The 27342-nt window shown below is 41.7% G+C and overlaps 2 non-coding genes and 2 pseudogenes across 2 annotated transcripts; all 4 read left to right on the top strand.

Annotated features, from left to right (window-relative positions):
- Positions 1-9255, top strand: part of LOC127012135 (large subunit ribosomal RNA) — a 9477-nt pseudogene extending 222 nt beyond the window's left edge.
- Positions 9256-16187: 6932 nt separating this feature from the next.
- On the top strand, positions 16188-18182 carry LOC127012125 (small subunit ribosomal RNA). Its single transcript, XR_007765646.1, has one exon. It is a non-coding gene; the product is annotated as a small subunit ribosomal RNA (ribosomal RNA).
- A 1468-nt stretch (positions 18183-19650) lies between these two features.
- LOC127012139 (5.8S ribosomal RNA) lies at positions 19651-19829 on the top strand. The gene has a single exon (XR_007765655.1). It is a non-coding gene; the product is annotated as a 5.8S ribosomal RNA (ribosomal RNA).
- Positions 19830-20231: 402 nt separating this feature from the next.
- LOC127012137 (large subunit ribosomal RNA) lies at positions 20232-23007 on the top strand (annotated as a pseudogene).
- Positions 23008-27342: the final 4335 nt, after the last annotated feature.

The raw sequence follows: 27342 nt of genomic DNA, 5'->3' as shown, positions 1-27342 counted from the left end.
CATAGAGGGTGCCAGGCCCGTATAACGTTAATGATTACTAGATGATGTTTCCAAAGAGTCGTGTTGCTTGATAGTGCAGCACTAAGTGGGTGGTAAACTCCATCTAAAACTAAATATAACCATGAGACCGATAGTAAACAAGTACCGTGAGGGAAAGTTGAAAAGAACTCTGAATAGAGAGTTAAACAGTACGTGAAACTGCTTAGAGGTTAAGCCCGATGAACCTGAATATCCGTTATGGAAAATTCATCATTAGAATTGTAATATTTAAACAATATTATGATAATAGTGTGCATTTTTTCCATATAAGGACATTGTAATCTATTAGCATACCAAATTTATCATAAAATATAACTTATAGTTTATTCAAATTAATTTGCTTGCATTTTAACACAGAATAAATGTTATTAATTTGATAAAGTGCTGATAGATTTATATGAATACAGTGCGTTAATTTTTCGGAATTATATAATGGCATAATTATCATTGATTTTTGTGTTTATTATATGCACTTGTAGGATTAACAATGCGAAAGATTCAGGATACCTTCGGGACCCGTCTTGAAACACGGACCAAGGAGTCTAACATATGTGCAAGTTATTGGGATATAAACCTAATAGCGTAATTAACTTGACTAATAATGGGATTAGTTTTTTAACTATTTATAGCTAATTAACACAATCCCGGGGCGTTCTATATAGTTATGTATAATGATATTTATATTATTTATGCCTCTAACTGGAACGTACCTTGAGCATATATGCTGTGACCCGAAAGATGGTGAACTATACTTGATCAGGTTGAAGTCAGGGGAAACCCTGATGGAAGACCGAAACAGTTCTGACGTGCAAATCGATTGTCAGAATTGAGTATAGGGGCGAAAGACCAATCGAACCATCTAGTAGCTGGTTCCTTCCGAAGTTTCCCTCAGGATAGCTGGTGCATTTTAATATTATATAAAATAATCTTATCTGGTAAAGCGAATGATTAGAGGCCTTAGGGTCGAAACGATCTTAACCTATTCTCAAACTTTAAATGGGTAAGAACCTTAACTTTCTTGATATGAAGTTCAAGGTTATGATATAATGTGCCCAGTGGGCCACTTTTGGTAAGCAGAACTGGCGCTGTGGGATGAACCAAACGTAATGTTACGGTGCCCAAATTAACAACTCATGCAGATACCATGAAAGGCGTTGGTTGCTTAAAACAGCAGGACGGTGATCATGGAAGTCGAAATCCGCTAAGGAGTGTGTAACAACTCACCTGCCGAAGCAACTAGCCCTTAAAATGGATGGCGCTTAAGTTGTATACCTATACATTACCGCTAAAGTAGATGATTTATATTACTTGTAATATAAATTTTGAAACTTTAGTGAGTAGGAAGGTACAATGGTATGCGTAGAAGTGTTTGGCGTAAGCCTGCATGGAGCTGCCATTGGTACAGATCTTGGTGGTAGTAGCAAATAATCGAATGAGACCTTGGAGGACTGAAGTGGAGAAGGGTTTCGTGTGAACAGTGGTTGATCACGAGTTAGTCGGTCCTAAGTTCAAGGCGAAAGCCGAAAATTTTCAAGTAAAATACAAATGCCAAACAAATATATATATTATATAAAATCTAGCTAAATTAATATACTTGAATAATTTTGAACGAAAGGGAATACGGTTCCAATTCCGTAACCTGTTGAGTATCCGTTTGTTATTAAATATGGGCCTCGTGCTCATCCTGGCAACAGGAACGACCATAAAGAAGCCGTCGAGAGATATCGGAAGAGTTTTCTTTTCTGTTTTATAGCCGTACTACCATGGAAGTCTTTCGCAGAGAGATATGGTAGATGGGCTAGAAGAGCATGACATATACTGTTGTGTCGATATTTTCTCCTCGGACCTTGAAAATTTATGGTGGGGACACGCAAACTTCTCAACAGGCCGTACCAATATCCGCAGCTGGTCTCCAAGGTGAAGAGTCTCTAGTCGATAGAATAATGTAGGTAAGGGAAGTCGGCAAATTAGATCCGTAACTTCGGGATAAGGATTGGCTCTGAAGATTGAGATAGTCGGGCTTGATTGGGAAACAATAACATGGTTTATGTGCTCGTTCTGGGTAAATAGAGTTTCTAGCATTTATGTTAGTTACTTGTTCCCCGGATAGTTTAGTTACGTAGCCAATTGTGGAACTTTCTTGCTAAAATTTTTAAGAATACTAATTGGGTTAAACCAATTAGTTCTTATTAATTATAACGATTATCAATTAACAATCAATTCAGAACTGGCACGGACTTGGGGAATCCGACTGTCTAATTAAAACAAAGCATTGTGATGGCCCTAGCGGGTGTTGACACAATGTGATTTCTGCCCAGTGCTCTGAATGTCAAAGTGAAGAAATTCAAGTAAGCGCGGGTCAACGGCGGGAGTAACTATGACTCTCTTAAGGTAGCCAAATGCCTCGTCATCTAATTAGTGACGCGCATGAATGGATTAACGACGGACGTGTGTTTTCTCGTGGTCCCAATCAAACGGTCATTTCAAAGTTATTTCTGGGTGTACAGAGCTCGAAATTGGACTAAAATTCGCAGTTTAGTGCAAGGAAGACGCCTGTGTAAAAACAATTTTGAAAAGTGAGCGGTAAGAGTGGAAATCGCCGTTTTCCTTTTTGGAAAATTTCCACACGTGCGCGTGGGTGAGTGCAGCCGCGAGAACTTTCGTGAGAGCAAAAGCGGCGAGAGCGAGCTTTCTCTCTCGCAGTCAGCTGTTCTAGCGGGTGTGTGTACCGGCTAAACTTGCGTATCGGGTAAGTGTACTTGCTCGAGTAAGTTTGGTGGTAGGAGGAAAATGGCTCCATCTCCGATGGAGACGGCAGGTGGATGCTCGGGCAGTGAGTCTGCGAGCAGTCGTAGCGGCAGTGTTAGCCGTGATAGGCAGGGTCGGTCGAAGGGAAAGCGTGGCAGAGGTGCAGCTGCGAGGGATGCCTCACAGGCCAAGTATGTGGCCATCGACGGAGGCAGTGGTGGACCGAAGCAACTTGTGGAGAAGACGCTGTCATCGCTGGAGATGCCGCCGCCGCCGGCTCCCGTTGCTGCCATCGTCCCCGCTGCTGGCACTGTCCCCGCTGCCTCCTCTGCCGATGCCTGCGTCGGCGTCGCAGCTGGCGCCGCTGCTGGCGCCGCTGCCACCGGAGAAGGAGAATGCGTAGAGGAGCTCGAGGCAATGGAGATCGTGAGAGGTGGCCTCGGCCGAATTTCCGCGGAGATCGCGAAAATTAGGTCGGAGATCGTGCTGGACGTCACCACCTGCCTGGGACGAAGCTCAACGAGGGAGTTACTCAGAGTCGCCGCAAAGTACGAGGCCCTGATCTCGGCGCTCACGGTGCGCAATGCGATTTTGGAGGACCGGTGGAAGCAAATGAAGAGGACGCCGCTGCCAACGCCGCCACCGCCGCCACCGCCGCCACCGCCGACTATCCAACATGGAGCCGCCCATATGCCCTCGGTGTATGCCACTGCGTACCCCAGCCTGCCGGTGTCCTCTGTCATGCCCCCTGCCGTGCCGGTCCCGATGCCGAGGAAGCCGCGCGAGACCTGGTCGGCTGTGGTTCACAGCTCAGACCCGAATATTTCGGGGCAGCAGCTGGCTGAAAAGGTGCGGAAGGAGATTGCTCCTTCACTAGGAGTCCGTCTACACGAAGTCAGAGGACTGGCGCGTGGCGGTGCCATTATCCGCACCCCGTCGTCCGGGGAAATAAGGAAGGTTGTGGCAAATAGGAAGTTTGCAGAAGCTGGCTTGGAGGTGAAGCAAAGCCCAGCCCAGACTCCAAAAGTTCTGGTCAGCAATGTTGATACTGCGACGCCACCGGCTGATTTTATGAGCGAGTTGTTTAAAAACAACTTCGCAGACCGAATGGACCTGGAGGCCTTCAAAAAGCAGGTGCGGCTAGAGAAATCGTGGTCGCAGGCGGATGGCGCCACTGTAAATGTGACGCTGGAAGTCAGCACCACGGCCCTCGACGTGCTTGACGGTGGCAAGGCGTACATTGGCTGGTTTGCGTACAACTGCCGGGCGTTGGTGCGCACTTACGCATGCCACAGGTGCGTGGGTTTCGACCACAAGGTGAAGGACTGCCGGTATAAGGAGAATGTCTGCCGACAGTGCGGACAAACTGGCCACAGTGCACGCGAGTGCCAGAAGCCGGTGGACTGCCGGAACTGCCGGTTTAAGGGCTACCCGTCGGGACACCACATGCTGTCCCCGGGATGTCCCGTATATGCGGCAGTGCTTGCGAGGGTGAACTCTAGACATTAATGTTTAGGTTCATCCAAGCAAACTGTGGTCGAGGACGAGCGGCGACCATCGAGCTCGGAGTCCGGTTGCTTGAAAGCAAGAGTCTGTTCGCACTGGTTCAGGAGCCTTACGCAGGTGACGAGAGGATAGACGTGTTGCCGGATGGAGTGCGAAGCTTCGTCGATCGGCGAGGGAAGGCAGCCATCTTTGTCAGCCACCAGGATGTCATCTGCATGCCAGTGGAGCCGCTCACCAACAACTACGGCGTGTGTGTGTGCATTAAAGGAAGTTTTGGCTCAATCTTCCTTTGCGCCGCATACTGCCAGTTCGATAGCAGACCAAATGGTAGACCGAACCCGCAACCGGATGAATACAGCTACAACCTCCAGTCGTACCTAAGGTACTTGGATTCTGTCCTGCTGCTGGCCAGCAGTACTCCAGCAATCTTCGGACTTGATGCGAACGCAGCGTCCCCCATGTGGTTTAGTAAACTCCCTCCTCGACCGGAGGGACTAACTAACTACTCCCGGGGTGAGCTGCTGTCCGAGTGGATGCTGACGAAGGGAGCGGTGGTCTTGAACCAACCTAGTCAAAGCTACACGTTCGATAACATAAGATCGCACAGCGATATCGACGTGACATTCGCCAACTCAGCAGGACATATGCTAGCCACATATGAGTGGAGAGTGGACGAGTGGGAATTGAGTGACCACAACGTAATTTCCGTTGTGGCCAGCACCTCGACCGCGAATGCCGTTGGGAGATTATCTCCGGTACCGTCCTGGAACTTCTCCAATGCACGTTGGCGTCTGTTCGAACAGGAATTGGTGAATAGGGCAGCCGAGATTCCGGAAGACTTCCAAGGATTGCCGCTGGACCAACAAGTGTCTAGACTCCGCAGGATGGTGCACGATGTGTGCGACCTTGCGTTGGGAAGGAGAACGCCCGGACAGCCGAGAACGAGGGTAAGTTGGTGGACCGCTGACCTTTGCGCAAAGCGCCGCCAAGTCAGGAGACTCAGGCGCCGTCTTCAGGATGCCAGACGCCATCAGCATGATGACGTGGCCGAGCTGACTGTAGTGGAGCTGAGGCTTGCCACAGCCGACTACAGGAAGCTTATCGTGAGGACCAAGGAGAACAGCTGGAGACGCATCGTGGGAGAAAACTCGCACGATCCCTGGGGGCGCGTCTACAAGATGTGCCGAGGTCGCAAGAGACGGACGGAGATTGGGTGCCTCCGCGTGAATGGCGAGCTGGTCACCAATTGGAGTGACTGTGCGCGAGTGCTCCTCCGCAACTTTTTCCCAGCTGCGGAGTCTGACGCACCGATTGCCCCCGTGGAGGAAATCCCACCGCCCTTGAATGTCTCGGAAGTTGATGCTTGTGTCGCCAGGTTGAAGAGCAAGCGCTCGCCTGGCATGGACGGTATCAACGGGACGATTTGCAAGGCTGTGTGGCGTGCCATACCTCAGCATCTGACGGTGCTGTATTCAAACTGCGTCCGGTCGGGGTACTTCCCCGCAGAGTGGAAATGCCCACGTGTAGTGGCACTGCTCAAGGGACCCGACAAGGACAAGTGCGAACCGTCGTCATATCGCGGAATTTGCCTGCTGCCGGTTTTTGGCAAGGTGCTCGAGGCCATTATGGTGGATCGTGTGAGGGAAGTTCTTCCGGAAGGCTGTAGATGGCAATTCGGATTTCGCCAAGGACGTTGTGTGGAGGACGCTTGGATGCACGTTAAGAGCAGTGTTCATGCCAGCCCGGCGAAATACGTGCTCGGAATTTTCGTGGACTTCAAGGGAGCCTTTGACAACGTGGAATGGAGTGCTGCATTGCGCCGATTAGCCGAACTGGGATGCCGAGAGATGGGCTTGTGGCAGAGCTTTTTCTCAGGCAGAAGCGCAGTGATCCGAAGCAGTTACGAGGCAGTTAATGTTCCCGTAACTAGAGGCTGTCCGCAGGGATCAATCAGCGGCCCATTTATATGGGACTTGCTGATGGACGTTCTGCTCCGACGCCTTGAGTCGTACTGCGCCTTGAGCGCGTACGCGGATGACCTGCTGCTTCTCGTCGAGGGAGAATCCCGAAGCGTGCTAGAGACAAAAGGAGCGCAGCTAATGTCCATCGTAGAAGCGTGGGGGATGGAAGTCGGCGTTGCCGTCTCCACCAGCAAGACGGTGATAATGCTGCTTAAGGAGAACGCCCGCCCACCTTTGGCACGTAATCCTTCGGGTGTGCTTAGTCGGCCCCCAGCGGTCAAGCTTGCTGGAGCAAGCTTGCCGTATGTAAGCAGCTGCCGGTATCTTGGCATCACGGTCGAAGAATGCTTGAAATTCTCCAAGCACTTCACCTCGCTCAAGCAGCGAATGACCGGAGTCGTTGGAGCATTGGCGCGTGTGCTTCGAGCAGACTGGGGATTCAGTCCTCGAGCCAAGCGGACCATCTATGCCGGACTCATGGTACCCTGTGTGCTATTTGGTGCCCCGATATGGTATGTCGATACGACGCAGGAAGTAGTGGCCAGGAAGCGACTTCTTTCTTGCCAGAGGCTCATCCTGCTTGGTAGCCTCCCGGTTTGCCGAACAGTGTCTACTGTGGCACTGCAGGTTCTTGCTGGCGCTCCCCCGCTTGATTTGGTCGCCAAGCAAGTGGCAGCCAAATACAAGCTTAAGCGTGGATACCCGTTGGAGGAGTACGATCTGTGTTATGGCGAGGACCTCACAAGTCTTAGCCGAGGGCAGATGAAGGTGCGTACTGAGCAGTGCATACTGCACGCGTGGCAAGACAGATGGGATAGCGTAGAGTCATCCGGCCGGGTGACCTACAAGTTCATCCCGGATGTCGAATTTGCCTATCGCGATCCTAACTTTGGATTCACGATGCGTACCGGATTCTTGCTTACAGGACATGGATCGCTAAACGCATTTCTGTTTGGTGTCAGAGCGTCGGGCACTGCCGCATGCTCATGTGGCGACCCATATGAGGACTGGCAACATGTTCTATGCGACTGCCCGAACTATGAAGATTTGCGAGACCTCGATGGACTTGGTGTGCAGCAAGTTGGCGAAAGATGGATTGGATTCGATGGCATACTAGCGGATCAGGAGAAGACCAGAAGGCTTACAGCGTTTGCCGAGGAGGCGTTCAACCGGAGGAGGGACTCTTAGTCCTCATCCCTGCCGTGTGGTAGCAGCGAAGAATACTGCCACAGTCTGTCATTGCTTGTCGTAGGAGGCGACTAATATGACATGGTTGCCCCATCCGAGCTTGTCGGAGCTGAAGGGGTGAGGCCCACCGAGCCTGTAATTTTCGGTACCACGGGTTGAGCAGTTATCCAAGGCTGCTCATTGAGGTCGGCCCCCTTGTGGGAGTTTCGTGGTGGCTGTGGTTGACACCTATATCGCGGGTAGAGTCCCCGGGCTCGACGTGGATGTTGCGTTTATACAACTCGGGTGCTGCGACCCAAAGAACAGTAGAGATTTTAGATAGATCTCGCCCCAACGCAAGGGGAAGTGCTTGCCCGACAAGCAAGTACTTAAATTGCTACTGGGGTGGTTGCTATGTACATAGCTATAGCTTCTAGTCCGGGGCGTTGGTCTGGCGCTTAACCTAGACCCGCTGCACTATATGCTCCAAAGTGGGCATATGTGAGTGCCGTGGTTGTAATCCCTTTAGTGTGGAACACGCCACGTTAAATAAGTTCGGAGGGATCCGATTCCCACTGTCCCTATCTACTATCTAGCGAAACCACAGCCAAGGGAACGGGCTTGGAATAATTAGCGGGGAAAGAAGACCCTTTTGAGCTTGACTCTAATCTGGCAGTGTAAGGAGACATAAGAGGTGTAGAATAAGTGGGAGATATTAGACCTCGGTTTGGTATCGCCAATGAAATACCACTACTCTTATTGTTTCCTTACTTACTTGATTAAATGGAACGTGTATCATTTCCTAGCCATTATACGGATATATTTATTATATCTTATGGTATTGGGTTTTGATGCAAGCTTCTTGATCAAAGTATCACGAGTTTGTTATATAATCGCAAACAAATTCTTTAATAAAACGGTGCATTTATGTATTTTTGATTTGAAAATTTGGTATAACTCCAATTACTCAGGTATGATCCAATTCAAGGACATTGCCAGGTAGGGAGTTTGACTGGGGCGGTACATCTCTCAAATAATAACGGAGGTGTCCCAAGGCCAGCTCAGTGCGGACAGAAACCACACATAGAGCAAAAGGGCAAATGCTGACTTGATCTCGGTGTTCAGTACACACAGGGACAGCAAAAGCTCGGCCTATCGATCCTTTTGGTTTAAAGAGTTTTTAACAAGAGGTGTCAGAAAAGTTACCATAGGGATAACTGGCTTGTGGCGGCCAAGCGTTCATAGCGACGTCGCTTTTTGATCCTTCGATGTCGGCTCTTCCTATCATTGTGAAGCAAAATTCACCAAGCGTTGGATTGTTCACCCATGCAAGGGAACGTGAGCTGGGTTTAGACCGTCGTGAGACAGGTTAGTTTTACCCTACTAATGACAAAACGTTGTTGCGACAGCATTCCTGCGTAGTACGAGAGGAACCGCAGGTACGGACCAATGGCACAATACTTGTTCGAGCGAACAGTGGTATGACGCTACGTCCGTTGGATTATGCCTGAACGCCTCTAAGGTCGTATCCGTGCTGGACTGCAATGATAAATAAGGGGCAATTTGCATTGTATGGCTTCTAAACCATTTAAAGTTTATAATTTACTTTTTAAACGACAATGGATGTGATGCCAATGTAATTTGTAACATAGTAAATTGGGAGGATCTTTGATCACCTGATGCCGCGCTAGTTACATATAAAAGCATTATTTAATACAATGACAAAGCCTAGAATCAATTGTAAACGACTTTTGTAACAGGCAAGGTGTTGTAAGTGGTTGAGCAGCTGCCATACTGCGATCCACTGAAGCTTATCCTTTGCTTGATGATTCGATAATAAAATTGCATAATTTATTTGTTGTGTTGAACTTCTTATATAAAGTTCAACCAACAATCTATTTGTATGCATTGATTGTTTGCTTGGCTTTGTGGCGAATTTTTAATCCTTTATATATTACATTCCTAAGGTCTAGATTTTCAAGTAAGAGACCAATTTGATTAACATATCAATATAAGTACAACTCGACCATCTAATAATAACAATATGAATCGTCATCTTATTAGTGACGCGAAGATTGGCAAACATATAATATAAAAATATTCCTAAGGTCTAGATTTTCAAGTAAGAGACCAATTTGATTAACATATCAATATAAGTACAACTCGACCATCTAATAATAACAATATGAATCGTCATCTTATTAGTGACGCGAAGATTGGCAAACATATAATATAAAAATATTCCTAAGGTCTAGATTTTCAAGTAAGAGACCAATTTGATTAACATATCAATATAAGTACAACTCGACCATCTAATAATAACAATATGAATCGTCATCTTATTAGTGACGCGAAGATTGGCAAACATATAATATAAAAATATTCCTAAGGTCTAGATTTTCAAGTAAGAGACCAATTTGATTAACATATCAATATAAGTACAACTCGACCATCTAATAATAATATGAATCGTCATCTTATTAGTGACGCGAAGATTGGCAAACATATAATATAAAAATATTCCTAAGGTCTAGATTTTCAAGTAAGAGACCAATTTGATTAACATATCAATATAAGTACAACTCGACCATCTAATAATAATATGAATCGTCATCTTATTAGTGACGCGAAGATTGGCAAACATATAATATAAAAATATTCCTAAGGTCTAGATTTTCAAGTAAGAGACCAATTTGATTAACATATCAATATAAGTACAACTCGACCATCTAATAATAACAATATGAATCGTCATCTTTTTAGTGACGCGAAGATTGGCAAACATATAATATAAAAATATTCCTAAGGTCTAGAATCTTAAGCAATAGACCAATTCAACTAAGAGTTGACATATAAAAATATGTTCCTTTTAATGTTAGCAAAATTTTATCGTCACATACTGTTAGTGACGCGAACGTTTTTTTCTCCATGTTTATATGAATGTTTATTCAAAGGTAGAAAGGCAGGATCGTTATTTTATAAGTGAAGCGATAAAAAAATATTATGCAATAGGACATCTATTTATAAATATTTTTAAGTCTTAGAAATTCAAGTAAAGAGATTCAAGAAATTCATTCAACTTAGAGCGCACATATAATTAAAACTATTCCTGAGGTTTAGAAACCAAATTAAATAAAGAGGACATATAAACGTATGTGGTATTTTGATGGTAGTAAAAATGTATCGCGATATTATTAGTGACGCGACCAATTTTTATACTCTTTGCTCCATGTGCAAATATATCTAGTGTTTAGATAGTCAATTAAAAATGACAATTTTAACTAAAAGACTTAAAAAAGTGTTTGTCAAACTTATAATTTTGTCAATACTATATAAAACGCCAATCATATCCTTATAAAAGTAAATACGGTATATGGTTATAAATACAAAACCATATATAAATAAAAAAATGAAATCGTATGTATATGGCTTATAGGTATAATACCTATAAGGCATAATAATGTATAATATTAGCAAATATACATATAAAAGTGCATAAATTGTATAGATATGGCATAAAGAAGGCATTTATGAGAATAGCTAGTAGAATTTGCCCATACACTACTAGCGAAATGAGATATTTATACCTAGTGAGGGCGGCACTAGTACTATAAATTGTGGCAAAATAAATCTTATGCAAATGCATAGGATTTTGTCAATACCGTACAAAAAACTAAGTAAAACGTATGGATATTGAAAAATAAATGGATTATATTCATAAAATACGAATATTTCTTGCATTCTCTTGTTATACGAGAGAATATCATACGGAGCGGGCAGCCCCTAGTATAGTAAGCAGTCGAATGGGAGACAGCGTGTCCAAAAACACCTATAGGGAGGTGGTCGTTGGCGGACCTCTCCTCGTATTGGTCAAACTTATGATTTTGTCAATACTATATAAAACGCCAATCATATCCATATAAAAGTGAATACAGTATATGGATATGAATAAAAAACCATACATAAATAAAAAAAAATATGTATAAAAAATTATACATATATTTATATTAAGCAATCGTATGGATGTGGCTTATAGGTATAATACCTATAAGGCATAATAATGTATAATATAGCAAATATACATATAAAAGTGCATGAATTGTATAGATATGGCATATAAGTGACATATTTATGAGAATAGCTAGTAGAATTTGCCCATACACTACTAGCGAAATGAGATATTTATACCTAGTGAGGGCGGCACTAGTACTATAAATTGTGGCAAAATAAATCTTATGCAAATGCATAGGATTTTGTCAATACCGTACAAAAAACTAAGTAAAACGTATGGATATTGAAAAATAAATGGATTATATTCATAAAATACGAATATTTCTTGCATTCTCTTGTTATATGAGAGAATATCATACGGAGCGGGTAGCCCCTAGTATAGTAAGCAGTCGAATGGGAGACAGCGTGTCCAAAAACACCTATAGGGAGGTGGTCGTTGGCGGACCTCTCCTCGTATTGGTCAAACTTATGATTTTGTCAATACTATATAAAACGCCAATCATATCCATATAAAAGTGAATACAGTATATGGATATGAATAAAAAACCATACATAAATAAAAAAAAATATGTATAAAAAATTATACATATATTTATATTAAGCAATCGTATGGATGTGGCTTATAGGTATAATACCTATAAGGCATAATAATGTATAATATAGCAAATATACATATAAAAGTGCATGAATTGTATAGATATGGCATATAAGTGACATATTTATGAGAATAGCTAGTAGAATTTGCCCATACACTACTAGCGAAATGAGATATTTATACCTAGTGAGGGCGGCACTAGTACTATAAATTGTGGCAAAATAAATCTTATGCAAATGCATAGGATTTTGTCAATACCGTACAAAAAACTAAGTAAAACGTATGGATATTGAAAAATAAATGGATTATATTCATAAAATACGAATATTTCTTGCATTCTCTTGTTATATGAGAGAATATCATACGGAGCGGGTAGCCCCTAGTATAGTAAGCAGTCGAATGGGAGACAGCGTGTCCAAAAACACCTATAGGGAGGTGGTCGTTGGCGGACCTCTCCTCGTATTGGTCAAACTTATGATTTTGTCAATACTATATAAAACGCCAATCATATCCATATAAAATTGAATACAGTATATGGATATGAATAAAAAACCATACAAAAATAAAAAAAAAATATGTATAAAAAATTATACATATATTTATATTAAGCAATCGTATGGATGTGGCTTATAGGTATAATACCTATAAGGCATAATAATGTATAATATAGCAAATATACATATAAAAGTGCATGAATTGTATAGATATGGCATATAAGTGACATATTTATGAGAATAGCTAGTAGAATTTCCCCATACACTACTAGCGAAATGAGATATTTATACCTAGTGAGGGCGGCACTAGTACTATAAATTGTGGCAAAATAAATCTTATGCAAATGCATAGGATTTTGTCAATACCGTACAAAAAACTAAGTAAAACGTATGGATATTGAAAAATAAATGGATTATATTCATAAAATACGAATATTTCTTGCATTCTCTTGTTATATGAGAGAATATCATACGGAGCGGGTAGCCCCTAGTATAGTAAGCAGTCGAATGGGAGACAGCGTGTCCAAAAACACCTATAGGGAGGTGGTCGTTGGCGGACCTCTCCTCGTATTGGTCAAACTTATGATTTTGTCAATACTATATAAAACGCCAATCATATCCATATAAAAGTGAATACAGTATATGGATATGAATAAAAAACCATACATAAATAAAAAAAAATATGTATAAAAAATTATACATATATTTATATTAAGCAATCGTATGGATGTGGCTTATAGGTATAATACCTATAAGGCATAATAATGTATAATATAGCAAATATACATATAAAAGTGCATGAATTGTATAGATATGGCATATAAGTGACATATTTATGAGAATAGCTAGTAGAATTTGCCCATACACTACTAGCGAAATGAGATATTTATACCTAGTGAGGGCGGCACTAGTACTATAAATTGTGGCAAAATAAATCTTATGCAAATGCATAGGATTTTGTCAATACCGTACAAAAAACTAAGTAAAACGTATGGATATTGAAAAATAAATGGATTATATTCATAAAATACGAATATTTCTTGCATTCTCTTGTTATATGAGAGAATATCATACGGAGCGGGTAGCCCCTAGTATAGTAAGCAGTCGAATGGGAGACAGCGTGTCCAAAAACACCTATAGGGAGGTGGTCGTTGGCGGACCTCTCCTCGTATTGGTCAAACTTATGATTTTGTCAATACTATATAAAACGCCAATCATATCCATATAAAATTGAATACAGTATATGGATATGAATAAAAAACCATACAAAAATAAAAAAAAAATATGTATAAAAAATTATACATATATTTATATTAAGCAATCGTATGGATGTGGCTTATAGGTATAATACCTATAAGGCATAATAATGTATAATATAGCAAATATACATATAAAAGTGCATGAATTGTATAGATATGGCATATAAGTGACATATTTATGAGAATAGCTAGTAGAATTTCCCCATACACTACTAGCGAAATGAGATATTTATACCTAGTGAGGGCGGCACTAGTACTATAAATTGTGGCAAAATAAATCTTATGCAAATGCATAGGATTTTGTCAATACCGTACAAAAAACTAAGTAAAACGTATGGATATTGAAAAATAAATGGATTATATTCATAAAATACGAATATTTCTTGCATTCTCTTGTTATATGAGAGAATATCATACGGAGCGGGTAGCCCCTAGTATAGTAAGCAGTCGAATGGGAGACAGCGTGTCCAAAAACACCTATAGGGAGGTGGTCGTTGGCGGACCTCTCCTCGTATTGGTCAAACTTATGATTTTGTCAATACTATATAAAACGCCAATCATATCCATATAAAAGTGAATACAGTATATGGATATGAATAAAAAACCATACATAAATAAAAAAAAAATATGTATAAAAAATTATACATATATTTATATTAAGCAATCGTATGGATGTGGCTTATAGGTATAATACCTATAAGGCATAATAATGTATAATATAGCAAATATACATATAAAAGTGCATGAATTGTATAGATATGGCATATAAGTGACATATTTATGAGAATAGCTAGTAGAATTTGCCCATACACTACTAGCGAAATGAGATATTTATACCTAGTGAGGGCGGCACTAGTACTATAAATTGTGGCAAAATAAATCTTATGCAAATGCATAGGATTTTGTCAATACCATACATAAACCGTATGGATATTGAGAAGTTAATAGATTACATCTATAATATGAGAAGTATTTTAGTATTCTTATTAAATAAGAGAATACTATAAGGGTGAGTGGCAAAGAGAATTGAATATACCCGAATGGGAGACAGCGTGTCCAAAAACTACTATAGGTGGTGTGGCAAATATGAGGAAGGCAATATATCCATATAATGAAAATAAAAGTGCGTTTTCTTATTATATAAGAGAACACTATATGGGTGAGTGGCAAAGTAAATTGAATATACCCGAATGGGAGACAGCGTGTCCAAAAACTACTATAGGTGGTGTGGCAAATATGAGGAAGGCAATATATCCATATAATGAAAATAAAAGTGCGTTTTCTTATTATATAAGAGAACACTATATGGGTGAGTGGCAAAGTAAATTGAATATACCCGAATGGGAGACAGCGTGTCCAAAAACTACTATAGGTGGTGTGGCAAATATGAGGAAGGCAATATATCCATATAATGAATATAAAAGTGCGTTGTCTTATTATATAAGAGAACACTATATGGGTGAGTGGCAAAGTAAATTGAATATACCCGAATGGGAGACAGCGTGTCCAAAAACTACTATAGGATGGTCAATGGGCCGGCCGTCTGCTATTGACATATGTCAGTAGAGAAGATATTATCCGTCAAATTTGTTTCTTTATTCATTTATTTGAATACGAGACTTGGCTCCGCGGTTAATATTTTAAGCCCAAAGATAATAACGTTGAAACAAAGGCCAAGTTTCTATTGTACATAGAATAACAAATTGTTTCCGAATTTTATCGTTAATTTTAGGAGGTAGGCTAACATGATTTATATTATATGTGTATTATTAAATAATAATAGTACATAAAAGTCTACCAAAGAAATATAAAAATGTAATTATGAATACATTTTCAATATTAATATCAACTTATATTGTTGATAATAAAAAATAGCTATTAAGAGAGTTATTTAAGAAATTATATAATATATAATAAAGAGTATATATATAAATAATATATAAGTATATATTATTTAAGAAATAAATATAGTAGTAATAATTATATATATACACTCGGTTCTATTTTATATATTACCAGAGACTTATATGGATATATATAGATAAATTTTAAATTTATCGTCAAAATACAAATGATTAACTCAATATCTTATATTGGTTAAACAAAAATTGTACATGTGTGGATACAATATATTATGTATGTCGAACAAAAATGATATTTTAGAATGAAATGTGCATATATAAAGAAAATATATGAAAAATAAATATTGTGTTTATAAAGAATATGATTCTTTTTGACATCAATAAAAACTTGTTATTATTAGTGGCGAAACAAGTATAAATTGGAAAACAAACGTATACGAATGCTATATAAAAATGGCCGTATTCGATAGAAATAAAATCTATAACAACATATATATTGCTAATTTCTATTCAAAAAATATGAATGAAATATGAATAAAAACATTATTCTGGTTGATCCTGCCAGTAGTTATATGCTTGTCTCAAAGATTAAGCCATGCATGTCTAAGTACACACGAATTAAAAGTGAAACCGCAAAAGGCTCATTATATCAGTTATGGTTCCTTAGATCGTTAACAGTTACTTGGATAACTGTGGTAATTCTAGAGCTAATACATGCAATTAAAACATGAACCTTATGGAACATGTGCTTTTATTAGGCTAAAACCAAGCGATCGCAAGATCGTTATATTGGTTGAACTCTAGATAACATGCAGATCGTATGGTCTTGTACCGACGACAGATCTTTCAAATGTCTGCCCTATCAACTTTTGATGGTAGTATCTAGGACTACCATGGTTGCAACGGGTAACGGGGAATCAGGGTTCGATTCCGGAGAGGGAGCCTGAGAAACGGCTACCACATCTAAGGAAGGCAGCAGGCGCGTAAATTACCCACTCCCAGCTCGGGGAGGTAGTGACGAAAAATAACAATACAGGACTCATATCCGAGGCCCTGTAATTGGAATGAGTACACTTTAAATCCTTTAACAAGGACCAATTGGAGGGCAAGTCTGGTGCCAGCAGCCGCGGTAATTCCAGCTCCAATAGCGTATATTAAAGTTGTTGCGGTTAAAACGTTCGTAGTTGAACTTGTGCTTCATACGGGTAGTACAACTTACAATTGTGGTTAGTACTATACCTTTATGTATGTAAGCGTATTACCGGTGGAGTTCTTACATGTGCTTAGATACTTGTATTTTTTCATATGTTCCTCCTATTTAAAAACCTGCATTAGTGCTCTTAAACGAGTGTTATTGTGGGCCGGTACAATTACTTTGAACAAATTAGAGTGCTTAAAGCAGGCTTCAAATGCCTGAATATTCTGTGCATGGGATAATGAAATAAGACCTCTGTTCTGCTTTCATTGGTTTTCAGATCAAGAGGTAATGATTAATAGAAGCAGTTTGGGGGCATTAGTATTACGACGCGAGAGGTGAAATTCTTGGACCGTCGTAAGACTAACTTAAGCGAAAGCATTTGCCAAAGATGTTTTCATTAATCAAGAACGAAAGTTAGAGGTTCGAAGGCGATCAGATACCGCCCTAGTTCTAACCATAAACGATGCCAGCTAGCAATTGGGTGTAGCTACTTTTATGGCTCTCTCAGTCGCTTCCCGGGAAACCAAAGCTTTTGGGCTCCGGGGGAAGTATGGTTGCAAAGCTGAAACTTAAAGGAATTGACGGAAGGGCACCACCAGGAGTGGAGCCTGCGGCTTAATTTGACTCAACACGGGAAAACTTACCAGGTCCGAACATAAGTGTGTAAGACAGATTGATAGCTCTTTCTCGAATCTATGGGTGGTGGTGCATGGCCGTTCTTAGTTCGTGGAGTGATTTGTCTGGTTAATTCCGATAACGAACGAGACTCAAATATATTAAATAGATATCTTCAGGATTATGGTGTTGAAGCTTATATAGCCTTCATTCATGGTGGCAGTAAAATGTTTATTGTGTTTGAATGTGTTTATATAAGTGGAGCCGTACCTGTTGGTTTGTCCCATTATAAGGACACTAGCTTCTTAAATGGACAAATTGCGTCTAGCAATAATGAGATTGAGCAATAACAGGTCTGTGATGCCCTTAGATGTCCTGGGCTGCACGCGCGCTACAATGAAAGTATCAACGTGTATTTCCTAGACCGAGAGGTCCGGGTAAACCGCTGAACCACTTTCATGCTTGGGATTGTGAACTGAAACTGTTCACATGAACTTGGAATTCCCAGTAAGTGTGAGTCATTAACTCGCATTGATTACGTCCCTGCCCTTTGTACACACCGCCCGTCGCTACTACCGATTGAATTATTTAGTGAGGTCTCCGGACGTGATCACTGTGACGCCTTGCGTGTTACGGTTGTTTCGCAAAAGTTGACCGAACTTGATTATTTAGAGGAAGTAAAAGTCGTAACAAGGTTTCCGTAGGTGAACCTGCGGAAGGATCATTAATGTTTTAATATCCTTACCGTTAATAAAATATTTGTTTATATTATAATAAATACATTATAGTATTACAAATAAAATATGAATTGCCAAAATGTATATGAGATCTATTATAGATCAAATGAAATTTCGAACAAGCAAATCGAAATAATGCAAATATTAAAATTATATATTGTATTTAATACATATGAGAGAAATTAATAAGCAGCCAAAGCAAACAAATAAAAATTCGAACAAGCAAATCGAATTATTAAAATAATAATATTAAATTATTATTGTATATCCTTACCGTTAATAAAATATTTGTTTATATTATAATAAATACATTATAATAATACAAATAAAATATGAATTGCCAAAATGTATATGAGATCTAATATAGATCAAATAAAATTTCGAACAAGCAAATCGAAATAATGCAAATATTAAAATTATATATTGTATTTAATACATATGAGAGAAATAATAAGCAGCCAAAGCAAACAAATAAAAATTCGAACAAGCAAATCGAATTATTAAAATAATAATATTAAATTATTATTGTATATCCTTACCGTTAATAAAATATTTGTTTATATTATAATAAATACATTATAATAATACAAATAAAATATGAATTGCCAAAATGTATATGAGATCTAATATAGATCAAATAAAATTTCGAACAAGCAAATCGAAATAATGCAAATATTAAAATTATATATTGTATTTAATACATATGAGAGAAATAATAAGCAGCCAAAGCAAACAAATAAAAATTCGAACAAGCAAATCGAATTATTAAAATAATAATATTAAATTATTATTGTATATCCTTACCGTTAATAAAATATTTGTTTATATTATAATAAATACATTATAGTAATACAAATAAAATATGAATTGCCAAAATGTATATGATCTAATATAGATCAAATGAAATTTCGAACAAGCAAATCGAAATAATGCAAATATTAAAATTATATATTGTATTTAATACATATGAGAGAAATAATAAGCAGCCAAAACAAACAAATAAAAATTCGAACAAGCAAATCGAATTATTAAAATAATAATATTAAATTATTATTGTATATAAACACAATTAAAATACTGTGTGTATATGGACCATAATATACACGCGTTGCGATATGTATTGTTCATCTCAGTTATGCGCATACATTGGATAATGCAACAACCTAAAATGTACAATGTTGTACCTGGTTTTATACAGGTTAATGTTTTATATAAATTTCAATTTATATCGCTAAAAAAGTATTAATATATATATATATATATTTATTTACAATAAATGCAATTTAAAAAGAAATACTTTGATATATATTGGTTATATAAAACTAAGACATTTCGCAGCATTCGTTTTAGGTATAAAAATAAATTTATTGAAGGAATTGATATATGCCAGTAAAATGGTGTATTTTTAATTTCTTTCAATAAAAACATATTTGACAAAATTAAGAAACCAATTTATAAAACTCTAAGCGGTGGATCACTCGGCTCATGGGTCGATGAAGAACGCAGCAAACTGTGCGTCATCGTGTGAACTGCAGGACACATGAACATCGACATTTTGAACGCATATCGCAGTCCATGCTGTTATGTACTTTAATTAATTTTATAGTGCTGCTTGGACTACATATGGTTGAGGGTTGTAAGACTATGCTAATTAAGTTGCTTATACAAATTTTATAATGAAATTTTATAAGCATATGGTATATTATTGGATAATAATAATTTAATTATTTTATTCATAATATTAAAAAATATATGAAAAACATTATCTCACATTAGTAAATAATTTGAATGTGAAAAACGAAGAGAAATATTTTCTTTTTCAATCAAATGATACTGAGAAATGTCTAGCATAAAAATTTATCTAGAATTGTCTCTTATTAATGATTAGAAAATAGAAAACCGTTGACAATATTATTGTTCTTCGTTGATTCGTTAAATCAAACAAATGCCATTTATATACAGATATTATTAATATAACGAATTTAATAAAATGTTTTATCATTATATATAAAGAATTAATTGCATATAAAAGTTATACACAACCTCAACTCATATGGGACTACCCCCTGAATTTAAGCATATTAATTAGGGGAGGAAAAGAAACTAACAAGGATTTTCTTAGTAGCGGCGAGCGAAAAGAAATCAGTTCAGCACTAAGTCACTTTGTCTATATGGCAAATGTGAGATGCAGTGTATGGAGCGTCAATATTCTAGTATGAGAAATTAACGATTTAAGTCCTTCTTAAATGAGGCCATTTACCCATAGAGGGTGCCAGGCCCGTATAACGTTAATGATTACTAGATGATGTTTCCAAAGAGTCGTGTTGCTTGATAGTGCAGCACTAAGTGGGTGGTAAACTCCATCTAAAACTAAATATAACCATGAGACCGATAGTAAACAAGTACCGTGAGGGAAAGTTGAAAAGAACTCTGAATAGAGAGTTAAACAGTACGTGAAACTGCTTAGAGGTTAAGCCCGATGAACCTGAATATCCGTTATGGAAAATTCATCATTAGAATTGTAATATTTAAACAATATTATGATAATAGTGTGCATTTTTTCCATATAAGGACATTGTAATCTATTAGCATACCAAATTTATCATAAAATATAACTTATAGTTTATTCAAATTAATTTGCTTGCATTTTAACACAGAATAAATGTTATTAATTTGATAAAGTGCTGATAGATTTATATGAATACAGTGCGTTAATTTTTCGGAATTATATAATGGCATAATTATCATTGATTTTTGTGTTTATTATATGCACTTGTAGGATTAACAATGCGAAAGATTCAGGATACCTTCGGGACCCGTCTTGAAACACGGACCAAGGAGTCTAACATATGTGCAAGTTATTGGGATATAAACCTAATAGCGTAATTAACTTGACTAATAATGGGATTAGTTTTTTAACTATTTATAGCTAATTAACACAATCCCGGGGCGTTCTATATAGTTATGTATAATGATATTTATATTATTTATGCCTCTAACTGGAACGTACCTTGAGCATATATGCTGTGACCCGAAAGATGGTGAACTATACTTGATCAGGTTGAAGTCAGGGGAAACCCTGATGGAAGACCGAAACAGTTCTGACGTGCAAATCGATTGTCAGAATTGAGTATAGGGGCGAAAGACCAATCGAACCATCTAGTAGCTGGTTCCTTCCGAAGTTTCCCTCAGGATAGCTGGTGCATTTTAATATTATATAAAATAATCTTATCTGGTAAAGCGAATGATTAGAGGCCTTAGGGTCGAAACGATCTTAACCTATTCTCAAACTTTAAATGGGTAAGAACCTTAACTTTCTTGATATGAAGTTCAAGGTTATGATATAATGTGCCCAGTGGGCCACTTTTGGTAAGCAGAACTGGCGCTGTGGGATGAACCAAACGTAATGTTACGGTGCCCAAATTAACAACTCATGCAGATACCATGAAAGGCGTTGGTTGCTTAAAACAGCAGGACGGTGATCATGGAAGTCGAAATCCGCTAAGGAGTGTGTAACAACTCACCTGCCGAAGCAACTAGCCCTTAAAATGGATGGCGCTTAAGTTGTATACCTATACATTACCGCTAAAGTAGATGATTTATATTACTTGTAATATAAATTTTGAAACTTTAGTGAGTAGGAAGGTACAATGGTATGCGTAGAAGTGTTTGGCGTAAGCCTGCATGGAGCTGCCATTGGTACAGATCTTGGTGGTAGTAGCAAATAATCGAATGAGACCTTGGAGGACTGAAGTGGAGAAGGGTTTCGTGTGAACAGTGGTTGATCACGAGTTAGTCGGTCCTAAGTTCAAGGCGAAAGCCGAAAATTTTCAAGTAAAATACAAATGCCAAACAAATATATATATTATATAAAATCTAGCTAAATTAATATACTTGAATAATTTTGAACGAAAGGGAATACGGTTCCAATTCCGTAACCTGTTGAGTATCCGTTTGTTATTAAATATGGGCCTCGTGCTCATCCTGGCAACAGGAACGACCATAAAGAAGCCGTCGAGAGATATCGGAAGAGTTTTCTTTTCTGTTTTATAGCCGTACTACCATGGAAGTCTTTCGCAGAGAGATATGGTAGATGGGCTAGAAGAGCATGACATATACTGTTGTGTCGATATTTTCTCCTCGGACCTTGAAAATTTATGGTGGGGACACGCAAACTTCTCAACAGGCCGTACCAATATCCGCAGCTGGTCTCCAAGGTGAAGAGTCTCTAGTCGATAGAATAATGTAGGTAAGGGAAGTCGGCAAATTAGATCCGTAACTTCGGGATAAGGATTGGCTCTGAAGATTGAGATAGTCGGGCTTGATTGGGAAACAATAACATGGTTTATGTGCTCGTTCTGGGTAAATAGAGTTTCTAGCATTTATGTTAGTTACTTGTTCCCCGGATAGTTTAGTTACGTAGCCAATTGTGGAACTTTCTTGCTAAAATTTTTAAGAATACTAATTGGGTTAAACCAATTAGTTCTTATTAATTATAACGATTATCAATTAACAATCAATTCAGAACTGGCACGGACTTGGGGAATCCGACTGTCTAATTAAAACAAAGCATTGTGATGGCCCTAGCGGGTGTTGACACAATGTGATTTCTGCCCAGTGCTCTGAATGTCAAAGTGAAGAAATTCAAGTAAGCGCGGGTCAACGGCGGGAGTAACTATGACTCTCTTAAGGTAGCCAAATGCCTCGTCATCTAATTAGTGACGCGCATGAATGGATTAACGAGATTCCTACTGTCCCTATCTGTCATCGCTAAACTTTTATCAGCTGATCAGCTGATAGAGCTTTCCGACCAGCTGATAATAAAGGGGTAAGTCCTTGGTGGAAAAGCTTTTGGGTTGGAACTGCCGATAACCGGCGGATGGCGCCACCCAAAATGGATGTTGGAGATTCTGGCAGTGAGAGTGCTAGTAGTAGGGGAAGCAGTGGGGGCAGAGGACGACCCAGAGGTAAGCGCAATAAAGCGCCGCTGAGGGACGCCTCTAGGTGCAAGTTGATGGCACTGGATGCAACTGCCGCTGACACTGCGACAGCCCCTGCCGCTGCCGCTGCCGCTGCCCCTGCTGCTGCCGCTGCCGCTGCGCCTGTCGCTGCCCTTGCCGCAGCCCCTGCCGCTCCCGCAGCCCCCGCCGCTGCTGCATCCTCTGCTGAACACGAGAAGACCTTCGTTGCACCAGCCAGTCCTCTAAAATCCTTCTCGGATAGGGAGTGGAGAGGTAATGGTGCCGTCGCTGCCGAGATGGGGGACATCCGATCGGAGATCGGTAGGATGTTCATGGTCTCCTATGCCAACCCGGCCACAAATGTGAGGGTGCAGTCCGTAGCCAACCGCTACGAGGAGGTTGTTGCAGCCCTCCTTATACGGATTGGAGTGCTTGAGGACCGCCTTAAGAAGCAGACACCGGTTGCCTCGGCCGTCTCATACGCAGCCGCCGCTGCTAGAGGCGCGCACCTTATCGCCTCACCTGCTGCCCCTGTCGCCCCCTATGCCCCTGTAGCCGCACCGCGGAAAATCCGGGAGACCTGGTCGGCAGTCGTTGCATGTGATGATCCGGCCTTATCAGGGAGGCAAATTGCGGACAAGGTCCGCAAAGAGGTAGCGCCTGCTTTGGGCGTCAGAGTGCATGAGGTGCGAGAGTTGAAGCGGGGCGGCGCGATTATTCGCACGCCATCGCAGGCGGAGATGTCGAAAATCGTTGCCTCCGCAAAATTCGCTGAGGTGGGCCTTAAGGTGTCCAAAAACACTGCCGCAAAACCCAGGGTGACGGTACAGGATGTGGACACCACTGTGACGCCGGATGAGTTCATGATGGAGTTAAAAGAGAAAAACTTCGAGGAGATGTCGCTGAAGGAGTTCCAGAAGGCGGTAGTCCTGGCGACCAAGCCCTGGTCAGCAGCTAACAGCGCCACTATAAACGTGACGCTGGAAGTAGATGATCAGGCGTTGGCCGTTCTCGAAAGCGGGAGGGTGTATATCAAGTGGTTCTCTTACCGCTGCCGCTCTCAAGTGCGCACCTATGCGTGCCACCGATGCCTTGGTTTTGACCACAAAGTCAGCGAGTGTCGGTACGCTAGAGAAAACCAGGTCTGCCGCCAGTGCGGACAGAACGACCACGTCGCGGCGAAGTGCAAAAATGCGGTGGACTGCCGTAACTGCCGCCATAAAGGGCTACCCTCGGGGCACTATATGCTCTCGGGTGGATGCCCGATATATAGCGCTGTGCTAGCCAGGGTGCAAGCTAGACATTAACATGTTCAGCTTCATCCAAGCGAATTGTGGTCGAGGCCGTTGCGCTGTCATCGAGCTTGCAAAGCGGATGAGAGATGCTGGCCACCTGTTCGCACTCATTCAGGAGCCCTATGTGGACGCAGGCAAGCGTCTCACTGGACTCCCTGGAGGCATGAGAATCTTCGCTGACAAAAGGAAGAAAGCTGCCATCATCGTGGACGACCCGTCTGCCATCTGCATGCCCATCGAGACATTGACGACGGATTATGGAGTGTGCGTGAGTGTCACAGGAAAATACGGCACCATTTTTCTGTCCTCCGTATACTGCCAGTACTCAGCTGCCCTGCAGCCCTACACTGACTACCTGGATACGGTTCTGCTGCTAGCCAGCAGGACACCGACAATCCTCGGACTTGATGCGAATGCGGTTTCCCCGATGTGGTTCAGCAAAACTCCAGCTAACTCTGGAGACCGTCTGAATCGCGAACGGGGACAGCACATGGACGAGTGGATCATCGCAAGCGGTGTCTGTGTGCTTAATACGGCCAGCCAGGTGTTCACGTTCGATAATCACCGCTCCAGAAGTGATATCGACGTGACCTTCACCAACGAAGCAGCGCGTGTGTGGGCAACATACGAATGGAGAGTTGACTTCTGGGAGCTGAGTGACCACAACATCATCACTGTTGAGGTTACTCCAGATCCAAGCAGTACCGTTGAGAGCCTAGCTCCGGTACCGCAATGGAGGCTCTCCAATGCAAGTTGGCGAAGATTCAGAGTAGAACTAAGGGATGTAGCTGAATGTCTCGAGGAACTGGAGGAATCGCCGTTGGATGATCATGTGTCAGCCCTTCGCTCCATCGTACACGAAGTGTGCGACAGGGTAATAGGGCGCAGGATACCTGCAGCAAGGGGAAACGTAATATGGTGGAATCCTGAACTGAGTACCAAGCGCCAAGAGGTCAGGAGACTGAGGCGCAGGCTGCAGGCAGCTCGTCGGAGTGGCACCGGCGATGTTGAGCGACTTGCCGCTGGATTAAGGCTTGCCTCAGGCCAGTATAAGAAGCTTATCCTGATGACAAAGGAACAAAACTGGCGGGACTTCGTGGGACGGCACAAGGATGATCCATGGGGGCACGCCTACCGAATATGCCGAGGCCGGAAAAAGACAACCGATCTTGGATGTCTTAGGTCGAACGGCGCGCTACTTACGACATGGCACGACTGCGCAGATATACTCCTCCGCAACTTCTTCCCTGTTGCGGAATCCACAGTGCGTGAGGGTATAACTCCTGCTGCTCCACCGACCCTCGAAGCCTTCGAGGTGGCAACCAGCGTCGCGAAGCTGAGAAGCCGGCGATCGCCGGGAATGGACGGCATCACGGGTGGGATCGTCAAGGAGGTATGGCGTGCTATCCCTCAGCACCTGACGAAGTTGTACTCTCGATGCCTCTCGGAAGGATATTTTCCTGCCGAGTGGAAACACCCGAGAGTGATACCGCTGGTAAAGGGGCCAGATAAGGACAGGAGCGATCCTGCCTCTTATCGTGGCATATGCCTTTTGCCAGTGTTCGGAAAGGTGCTGGAAGGGATCATGGTGAATCGACTGAAGGATGTGCTACCGGATGGCTGCAGATGGCAATTTGGATTTCGGCCTGGACGCTGCGTTGAGGATGCGTGGATGCACGCTAAAAACACCGTTTCCACCAGCCGCGAGAGGAGGGTGCTGGGAATCTTTGTTGATTTCAAGGGTGCCTTCGACAATGTTGAGTGGAACGCGGTGCTGGATCGGCTTATCGACGTCGGCTGTCGAGAGATAGACTTGTGGAAAAGTTATTTCTCCGGTCGAAGTGCCAGTATCATCAGCAGTTACGAAGCGGCCACAGTGTCGGTTACACGGGGCTGCCCGCAAGGGTCCGTCAGTGGTCCATTTATTTGGAACCTACTGATGGATGTGCTGCTTCAGCGCCTGGAGCCACATTGTGCTCTGAGCGCGTTTGCAGATGACTTGCTACTTTTCGTCGATGGGAATTCCCGTGCCGATCTGGAGCGAAAGGGTGAGCAGTTGATGGACATCGTGGGAGCCTGGGGAGCTGAGGTTGGAGTGAGTGTGTCAACCAGCAAGACGGCAATCATGTTGCTGAAAGGGAATCTTTCAGACACTAGGAGACCGACGGTACGGTTTGCTGGAGCAAGCCTGCCATACGTCACCAAATGCCGGTACCTTGGCATCTTAGTCGGCGAGCGGATGAGCTTTCTCCCGCATATCTCTGCTCTCAGAGATCGGCTGGCTGGAGTTGCCGGAGGGCTAGCACGGGTGCTCCGAGTCGATTGGGGGCTCAGCTCCCGTGCTAAGAGGACGATATACAGCGGACTCATGGTCCCCTGTGCACTCTTCGGTGCCTCGGTCTGGTACAAGGCGGCGAGCAAGGGCAAGTCCTTAAGACTCCTCACCTCGTGCCAGAGGACCATCCTATTGGGATGCCTACCGGTATGCCGCACAGTGTCCACGGTGGCACTGCAGGTGCTTGCTGGTGCTCCTCCAATGGATTTAGATGCTCACAGGATGGCAGTGAAGTTTAAGCTCAGGAAGCACGTTCCCCTGGACGAGAGCGATTGGCTCTATGGACAGGACTTGTCTGTGTTGGACTGGAAATCCAAGATGGCTCTGCTAGACGAATGTCTGCTAAATGAGTGGCAACTCAGATGGGACCAGGCGGCTCACGGTTTTGTGACTCGCCAGTTTTTCCCAGAGGCAGCGTTCGTCTACAAGAGGAAGGACTTTGTCTTCACCTTAAGAGCCGGGTTCTTGCTGACCGGACACGGGTCGTTCAACGCTTTCCTCCATGGTAGAACCCTCAGCACCACAACCGCATGCTCATGTGGAGAGGAGAGTGAGGACT

The sequence above is a fragment of the Drosophila biarmipes genome, unplaced genomic scaffold (assembly GCF_025231255.1).
Source record: "Drosophila biarmipes strain raj3 unplaced genomic scaffold, RU_DBia_V1.1 ptg000021l, whole genome shotgun sequence".
Classification (NCBI taxonomy): Eukaryota; Metazoa; Arthropoda; class Insecta; order Diptera; family Drosophilidae; genus Drosophila; species Drosophila biarmipes.
This window is presented reverse-complemented; position numbering and strand designations above follow the sequence as displayed.